We start from the raw sequence: 8846 nt of genomic DNA, 5'->3' as shown, positions 1-8846 counted from the left end.
TATTTATTGACGTATTTTCCGTGAAATCTAACCTTTATTATATGAATATTAAAAAAACACCTGACATTGTAAAATCATCGGTACGCTAATCGAATATTTGTTTTTAATTTTCCATCCAACCACCATGCGGCCTTTCACGTACCACAGTTTGAGAACCGCTGTATTAAACGATGACCACCCATAATAATTCACTGGAAACAATTTAATTATTTAATCTGTTATATATGCAGAAACAAATCTGGACATCAATTCCATTATAAAATGAGTTGAATGCCGGAAAAAAAGTCCCCGTTAATAAAATCATACGAAAAACATGATTGTACGTAATTATTAATTTTATTTGTAAAATAAACGCACTATATTTGACAACAATGTATTAGTGACATTAGTGTATTACATGGTATAGCCGGTATAGGTATTATGAGTAAGTTTCAAAAACGAGTAGATGATATATATTATATCAGTATATTACCTGGGAAATTTACGAAATAAACGTAATAAAAATAATATTTTCACTTTATCTAATAGGTATGGGTAGTGGATAGTATACCTACACTCAGTGGCGCCGATCACCTAATTTATCAATGACATATGTCATCGCAGATTTTATAGCTGGGGGGCCCACCAAGAGATACTGGGGCCTGGTTGTGAAAAAATTAGGGTGGGGGGCAGGCCCCAGAGGGGCCTCTGATGTCATAGTATTTTTTAAACACTTCGGCGCCACTGCGGCTACACCTTACTTATCTATCTAATTTACGAGCCTGTTTGACGATCGATAAAATTGAAAATATTGATGTGCTCACTATTTGTACGTTATTAGTCTGTATTTGATTGATTATTCGTATATAATATTCGAATGGTCTTTATGGAATAGTCAACGTTTTCTTTTATATGATAATAAATCTGAAAACACTAATGAGAGGATTATAATGTGTGGTACTGACAACATGATAAATTTATTGAGTCAATCTAAAGAGTGGTATATGGATGGAACTTTTGGACTTGCGCCTAAAAATTTTTTACAGTTGTATATTATTCGTATAAATACAATTGTCAGTATTTAACTGCAATTTAATCATTATTACAAAGAAAAACACAATCGACGTATGAACAAATGTTCACAATACTTTTGAACGAATGTAATAAACGTAAATATTACCCCGACCCAGTTAAAGTGCATTTAGATTTTGAAAAAGCTGTTATTAATGCTCTTAAAAATATTATTGGTAGTCACATAACAATAATGGGCTGTTTTTATCATTTATGCCAAAGCACTCATAGGTATATACAACAATTAGGTTTAGAGACTAAATATCGTACAGACGAAAATTTCAACCATTTTTGTGCTATGTTAGATGGTTTAGCTTTTCTCCCACTAAGTCAGGTCGAAGAAGGAATGGATTATCTTAAAACTGTTGTTCCTCCAGACGCGGAAGACTTAGTTGATTATTTTGATTCGGTTTATGTTTTAGATTCTGAACGAAGTGATGAATGTATTGATTTTACAATGATGTGTGTTTTTTTTGGTTTTTTGTTTTTGTGTCTGTGTACAGCAGAACTAGTCGAAATAATGCTTAGATTTCAAACTTTGGGGGTGGATTCCGATGTAAAAGTGAAGATCCTTGGTGCATTAAAGAGGTCAAAAGTAATCATTTTCCAACATTTTTCAAATAAATCGAAAAAAACAAAAAAAAAATGACAGAAAACGGGAAATTTTACGCAAAATCAGTTTTCGACCAAATCGATTTTTTTATATGGTTGTAATTCAAAAACTAATCACTGTAAATACTTGAAATTTTCACCAAATGTTTATGGTAGTGCTATCTATATACACTTTAATTTTCAAAAAATTTTGACTTTTTTTGAGTTATTTATAGACCACTGAAGTTTTCGACTTTTTTTTTGAAGTGTCGGTAAAAAAATGTTGGACGACCAAAAAAACTTGAAAATTTAATACAAGGTTCCTTATGAGTTTTTCTTATTTCAGCTAAAAAAAATTAAAAATCGTAGGTCACGATTTTTTTTCATAAGCGTTTATAGTTTAAAATTTTACGAAATCTGTCGAAAACGCAAAAATTTGCAAGTAATTTTGAAGTTGAAAAATCATTAAATTTTTTCAGTTTATAACTAAGGATTAAAAATACAACACTAAGTTTTCCTTCAAGTAGCTATAACTCGAAGCATCATTATAGGAAAAATTTTAAGTGCGTTTGAATTTTAAATATTTACGAAATAGCGTAACGATAACGATTTATCCTCAAACGATTTTAAACATTTGTTATTATTCAAAAAGTATAAGTCGTAGATACTTGAAAATGTTATCAGTTGTTTAGATTGGCGTTTTCTTTACATGATTTAATTTTCAAAATATTTTGACTTTTTTTGAGATATTTATAGACGACTGAAATTTTCAATTTGTCTGAACATTTTTTTTTGAAGTGTCGATAAAAATTTTATGGCCCCATCAAAATACTTGAAAATTTAATACAAAGTCCCTCATAAGTTATTCTTAAAGTAATTAAAAAATTATAAGTATACATAGGCACAATTTTTTTTATTAGTATTTGAAGTTCAAATATTGACTTAATACGTAAAAATTACGGCAATTTTCAAATTATCTTAGATCGAAATTCATAAAAGTTTTTATTTTAATTCTAAGATTTGAAAATTAAATACAAGGCTCTTAAAATATTTTTGCAACAGCATTTGAAAAATAAAAGAAATATATAGTCACAAATTTTTTTTATAAGCATTTACAGTTCAAATTTTGACTAAATACATAAAAATTATGGCAATTTTCAAATTATCTTAGATCAAAATTCATAAAAGTTTTTCTTTTTATACCTAAGATTTGAAAACTTAATACAAGGCTTCTAAAATAGTTTTGAAATAGTATATGAAAAATAAAAGAAATATATAGTCACACATTTTTTTATAAGCATTTACAGTTCAAATTTTGACTAAATACATAAAAATTACGGCAATGTTCAAATTATATTAGATCGAAATTCATAAAAGTTTTTCTTTTTAATTCTAAGATTTGAGAATTTAATAAAAGGCTCATAATATATTTTTACAATAGCAGTTGATAAATAAAATAAATGTATAGCCACAATTTTTTTTTTACATGTATTCAAATTTTAATTTTGACAACATACGTAAAAATCACAAAAATTCGTAAATTATTTTATCCTAGAAATTCATAAAAAATTTTCCTTTTATAACTAAGATTTGAAAATTTAATACAAGGCTCTTAAAATATTTTTACAATAGCATTTGAAAAATAAAAGAAATATATAGTCACAAATTTTTTTTATAAGCATTTACAGTTCAAATTTTGACTAAATACATAAAAATTACGGCAATGTTCAAATTATCTTAGATCGAAATTCATAAAAGTATTTCTTTTTAATTCTAAGATTTGAGAATTTAATACAAGGCTCATAATATATTTTTACAATAGCAGTTGAAAAATAAAATAAATGTATAGCCACAATTTTTTTTTTACATGTATTCAAATTTTAATTTTGACAACATACGTAAAAATCACAAAAATTCGTAAATTATTTTATCCTAGAAATTCATAAAAAATTTTCCTTTTATAACTAAGATTTGAAAATTTAATACAAGGCTCTTAAAATATTTTAACAATAGCATTTGAAAAATAAAAGAAATATATAGTCACAAATTTTTTTTATAAGCATTTACAGTTCAAATTTTGACTAAATACACAAAAATTACGGCAATGTTCAAATTATATTAGATCGAAATTCATAAAAGTTTTTCTTTTTAATTCTAAGATTTGAGAATTTAATAAAAGGCTCATAATATATTTTTACAATAGCAGTTGAAAAATAAAATAAATGTATAGCCACAATTTTTTTTTACATGTATTCAAATTTTAATTTTGACAACATACGTAAAAATCACAAAAATTCGTAAATTATTTTATCCTAGAAATTCATAAAAAATTTTCCTTTTATAACTAAGATTTGAAAATTTAATACAAGGCTCTTAAAATATTTTTACAATAGCATTTGAAAAATAAAAGAAATATATAGTCACAAATTTTTTTTATAAGCATTTACAGTTCAAATTTTGACTAAATACATAAAAATTACGGCAATGTTCAAATTATATTAGATCGAAATTCATAAAAGTTTTTCTTTTTAATTCTAAGATTTGAGAATTTAATACAAGGCTCATAATATATTTTTACAATAGCAGTTGAAAAATAAAATAAATGTATAGCCACAATTTTTTTTTTACATGTATTCAAATTTTAATTTTGACAACATACGTAAAAATCAAAAAATTCGTAAATTATTTTATCCTAGAAATTCATAAAACATTTTCCTTTTATAACTAAGATTTGAAAATTTAATACAAGGCTCTTAAAATATTTTTACAATAGCATTTGAAAAATAAAAGAAATATATAGTCACAAATTTTTTTTATAAGCATTTACAGTTCAAATTTTGACTAAATACATACAAATTATGGCAATTTTCAAATTATCTTAGATCAAAATTCATAAAAGTTTTTCTTTTTATACCTAAGATTTGAAAATTTAATACAAGGCTTCTAAAATAGTTTTGAAATAGTATATGAAAAATAAAAGAAATTTATAGTCACACATTTTTTTATAAGCATTTACAGTTCAAATTTTGACTAAATACATAAAAATTACGGCAATGTTCAAATTATATTAGATCGAAATTCATAAAAGTTTTTCTTTTTAATTCTAAGATTTGAGAATTTAATAAAAGGCTCATAATATATTTTTACAATAGCAGTTGAAAAATAAAATAAATGTATAGCCACAATTTTTTTTTTACATGTATTCAAATTTTAATTTTGACCTCATACGTAAAAATCACAAAAATTCGTAAATTATTTTATCCTAGAAATTCATAAAACATTTTCCTTTTATAACTAAGATTTGAAAATTTAATACAAGGCTCTTAAAATATTTTTACAATAGCATTTGAAAAATAAAAGAAATATATAGTCACAAATTTTTTTTATAAGCATTTACAGTTCAAATTTTGACTAAATACATAAAAATTACGGCAATGTTCAAATTATATTAGATCGAAATTCATAAAAGTTTTTCTTTTTAATTCTAAGATTTGAGAATTTAATACAAGGCTCATAATATATTTTTACAATAGCAGTTGAAAAATAAAATAAATGTATAGCCACAATTTTTTTTTTACATGTATTCAAATTTTAATTTTGACAACATACGTAAAAATCAAAAAATTCGTAAATTATTTTATCCTAGAAATTCATAAAACATTTTCCTTTTATAACTAAGATTTGAAAATTTAATACAAGGCTCTTAAAATATTTTTACAATAGCATTTGAAAAATAAAAGAAATATATAGTCACAAATTTTTTTTATAAGCATTTACAGTTCAAATTTTGACTAAATACATACAAATTATGGCAATTTTCAAATTATCTTAGATCAAAATTCATAAAAGTTTTTCTTTTTATACCTAAGATTTGAAAATTTAATACAAGGCTTCTAAAATAGTTTTGAAATAGTATATGAAAAATAAAAGAAATTTATAGTCACACATTTTTTTATAAGCATTTACAGTTCAAATTTTGACTAAATACATAAAAATTACGGCAATGTTCAAATTATATTAGATCGAAATTCATAAAAGTTTTTCTTTTTAATTCTAAGATTTGAGAATTTAATAAAAGGCTCATAATATATTTTTACAATAGCAGTTGAAAAATAAAATAAATGTATAGCCACAATTTTTTTTTTACATGTATTCAAATTTTAATTTTGACCTCATACGTAAAAATCACAAAAATTCGTAAATTATTTTATCCTAGAAATTCATAAAACATTTTCCTTTTATAACTAAGATTTGAAAATTTAATACAAGGCTCTTAAAATATTTTTACAATAGCATTTGAAAAATAAAAGAAATATATAGTCACAAATTTTTTTATAAGCATTTACAGTTCAAATTTTGACTAAATACATAAAAATTACGGCAATTTTCAAATTATCTTAGATCAAAATTCATAAAAGTTTTTCTTTTTATACCTAAGATTTGAAAATTTAATACAAGGCTTCTAAAATAGTTTTGAAATAGTATATGAAAAATAAAAGAAATATATAGTCACACATTTTTTTATAAGCATTTACATTTCAAATTTTGACTAAATACATAAAAATTACGGCAATGTTCAAATTATATTAGATCGAAATTCATAAAAGTTTTTCTTTTTAATTCTAAGATTTGAGAATTTAATACAAGGCTCCTAACATATTTTTACAATAGCAGTTGAAAAATAAAAGAATTATATAACCAAATTTTTTTTTACATGCATTCAAATTTTAATTTTGACAACATACGCAAAAATCACGAAAATTCGTAAATTATTTTATTCTAGAAATTCATAAAGAATTTTCCTTTTATACCTAAGATTTGAAATTTTAATAAAAGGCTCCTAAAATATTTTTACAATAGCAGTTGAAAAATACAAGAAATGTACAGTCACATTTATTTTTTTTACAAGCATTTAAATTTTAATTGTGACAACATACGTAAAAATCACGAAAATTCGCAAATTATTATAAGCTAGAAATTCATAAAAAATTTTCTTTTTAAATCTAAGATTTGAAAATTTAATACAAGATTCCATTCAAATTTTTCAATCCTTATCACAAAAAAATGTCCACCGGAAATTCAAATTAAATTTTTATTAGCATTTGAATTTCAAATATTGACAAAAATTCGTCAAAACCATGAATATTTGCAAATTATTTTGTAGTTCAAAATTCATAATATTGTTTGTATTTATATCTAAAGTAATACAATTTAACACCAAGTTTTCCATAAGTTTTGCTTCAATGATACCTATCATTGCATTCAAATTTAATCCCATCCATTACAGTAACCTACTGTACATCAGAGCGACATCCACGACTTACCCTCTTTTTTCAATTGTAAATTTCTGCGATTTTGACGAGTTTGGTCAAAATTCTTACTAATTAGGCGCTCATAAAGTAGTATTGTGGATTTACAACATACTTTATTTTTATTATTATTATTATATTTACTTATGAGGAATCTTGTAATAACTTCTAAGATTTTTGATTGAGCAAAACACTTTTTATCGACCACAATTTTAAAAAACTAATAAATATTGAAATACCTTATGCCTATAAATAGATCAAAATTATCGTATATAAAGAACGCTGTTTAATTAGAATAGGCCTTAACCTAACCTTTGGTTAACAATCTCAGATTTTCCCTATTTTGTTTTGTTTTTCTGTACGCTTATGGAACTATCAGAAATTTATTTTTGATACCTTAAAGTACCACAAAGAAATGTTAAATTACAACATTGAAGTTTTTTTTTCTGTAATAACATACATTGTTTTTACGACACCTCCTATTTGTCCACTCAAAGTGGACTTAAATATTTACTATATTCTCTACAATAGAGTAGTAATTTAATTTATCACTGTTTTGACTATAATTTAAATACTATCATTTATTGACATGTTTTTTGTTTATAGTTTTATAATAATATGTTCTAAAAAACTAAATTTCACTGAGATGAAAATTAAATTATTTTTTAGCAACACTTAAAAATTGAATTATCGTAAAAAACCAACGTACAAACATAGATAATGTTCTTACCATCAAGTTACATAATAGGTCGATTCACTGTAATTTTAAACTAAAGAAGCTACAAGTGTTCTGCTGAGCGTAAATTTGCTATATTACGCACTGGTAAGACGGAGACAGCAAATACCACTGTTTACTGTTACAGTGTTACGTACTGTCACAAATATTTTAATATAATAATATAGTACATTATTGCAATTGTGTTACACGGCGTTCAGTGTATGCAATACTGATTCACCCTTCGACCATATAAGCCTAATTTATGATTTTATTAATTGTTACCAGAGTGCAATGCAAGGAAGCGTATACGGGTTGCACCCCAATTGTATAGCGGGTGATTCTTTTATCATTGAACACTCATTATTTCAAAAAGTATCAATGTTTTTGAAAATATTTTTTTACAGAGTTTCATGTTAAAAAAACAACGTTTTTTATTAAAAAATTCTATACTTACAAGGTGTTGATACTACTTCAGATATGTCTGAATCGCTGGTTATGATGCTGGCACAAATACTACTATTACTACTATTAGTAGATGTAATTTGTGTATTACCTACATAAATATAATAATTTATATAATATAGAATATAGCTTAGATATTTTTATTTATATTTATAAATTAAAATTTACAATTATTCAATACTTTGTATTTGTATATTTATTTGCATGGTTAAAAAAAAAAATTAAAAGTCTAATTTTACTTTAAATTTAATAAAAAAAAAAAAAAAAAAAAAACGATTCTTAGGGGCCATAAAATTGTGGCTCTTGGGTTAGAATTTTATAGTAACATCGCTGCGCTGACATCCTCTTCTTAACTCGAAACACGTAACGTACTAACGTGTACCTATACGCTGAATAGTTTCTATGGAAAAATAATTTTTTTTGTGGAAGTCACTGCATATGTAATGTGTGTAGTTAGTCGTTGTAACAGGCCACGTGTTCAGTTTATTTTTCGTTAATTCATAATGATGTGTAATTTTATAAAATTTTTGTAGATCTGTAGATGAAAACGTTTCTGTGATAACCAGAGTCAGTGTGTAGTAAGTGATTTGTTGAAATGCTGTATAGGTTCTTAAATGTTGTAATGCAATCCTACACGTCACAGAAGTAGAATAATTAACTGCGAAAATTATTCATTAAATTTTTTTTTTCTGTTTTAGAATGAAAGTCGTTCAAAC

This window comes from Diuraphis noxia, unplaced genomic scaffold (assembly GCF_037042655.1).
Source record: "Diuraphis noxia isolate RWA-SAM2 unplaced genomic scaffold, SU_Dnox_SAM2 contig0001, whole genome shotgun sequence".
NCBI classification, from domain to species: Eukaryota; Metazoa; Arthropoda; class Insecta; order Hemiptera; family Aphididae; genus Diuraphis; species Diuraphis noxia.
The sequence above is the reverse complement of the archived record's forward strand: the minus strand, read 5'-3'. Positions refer to the sequence as shown.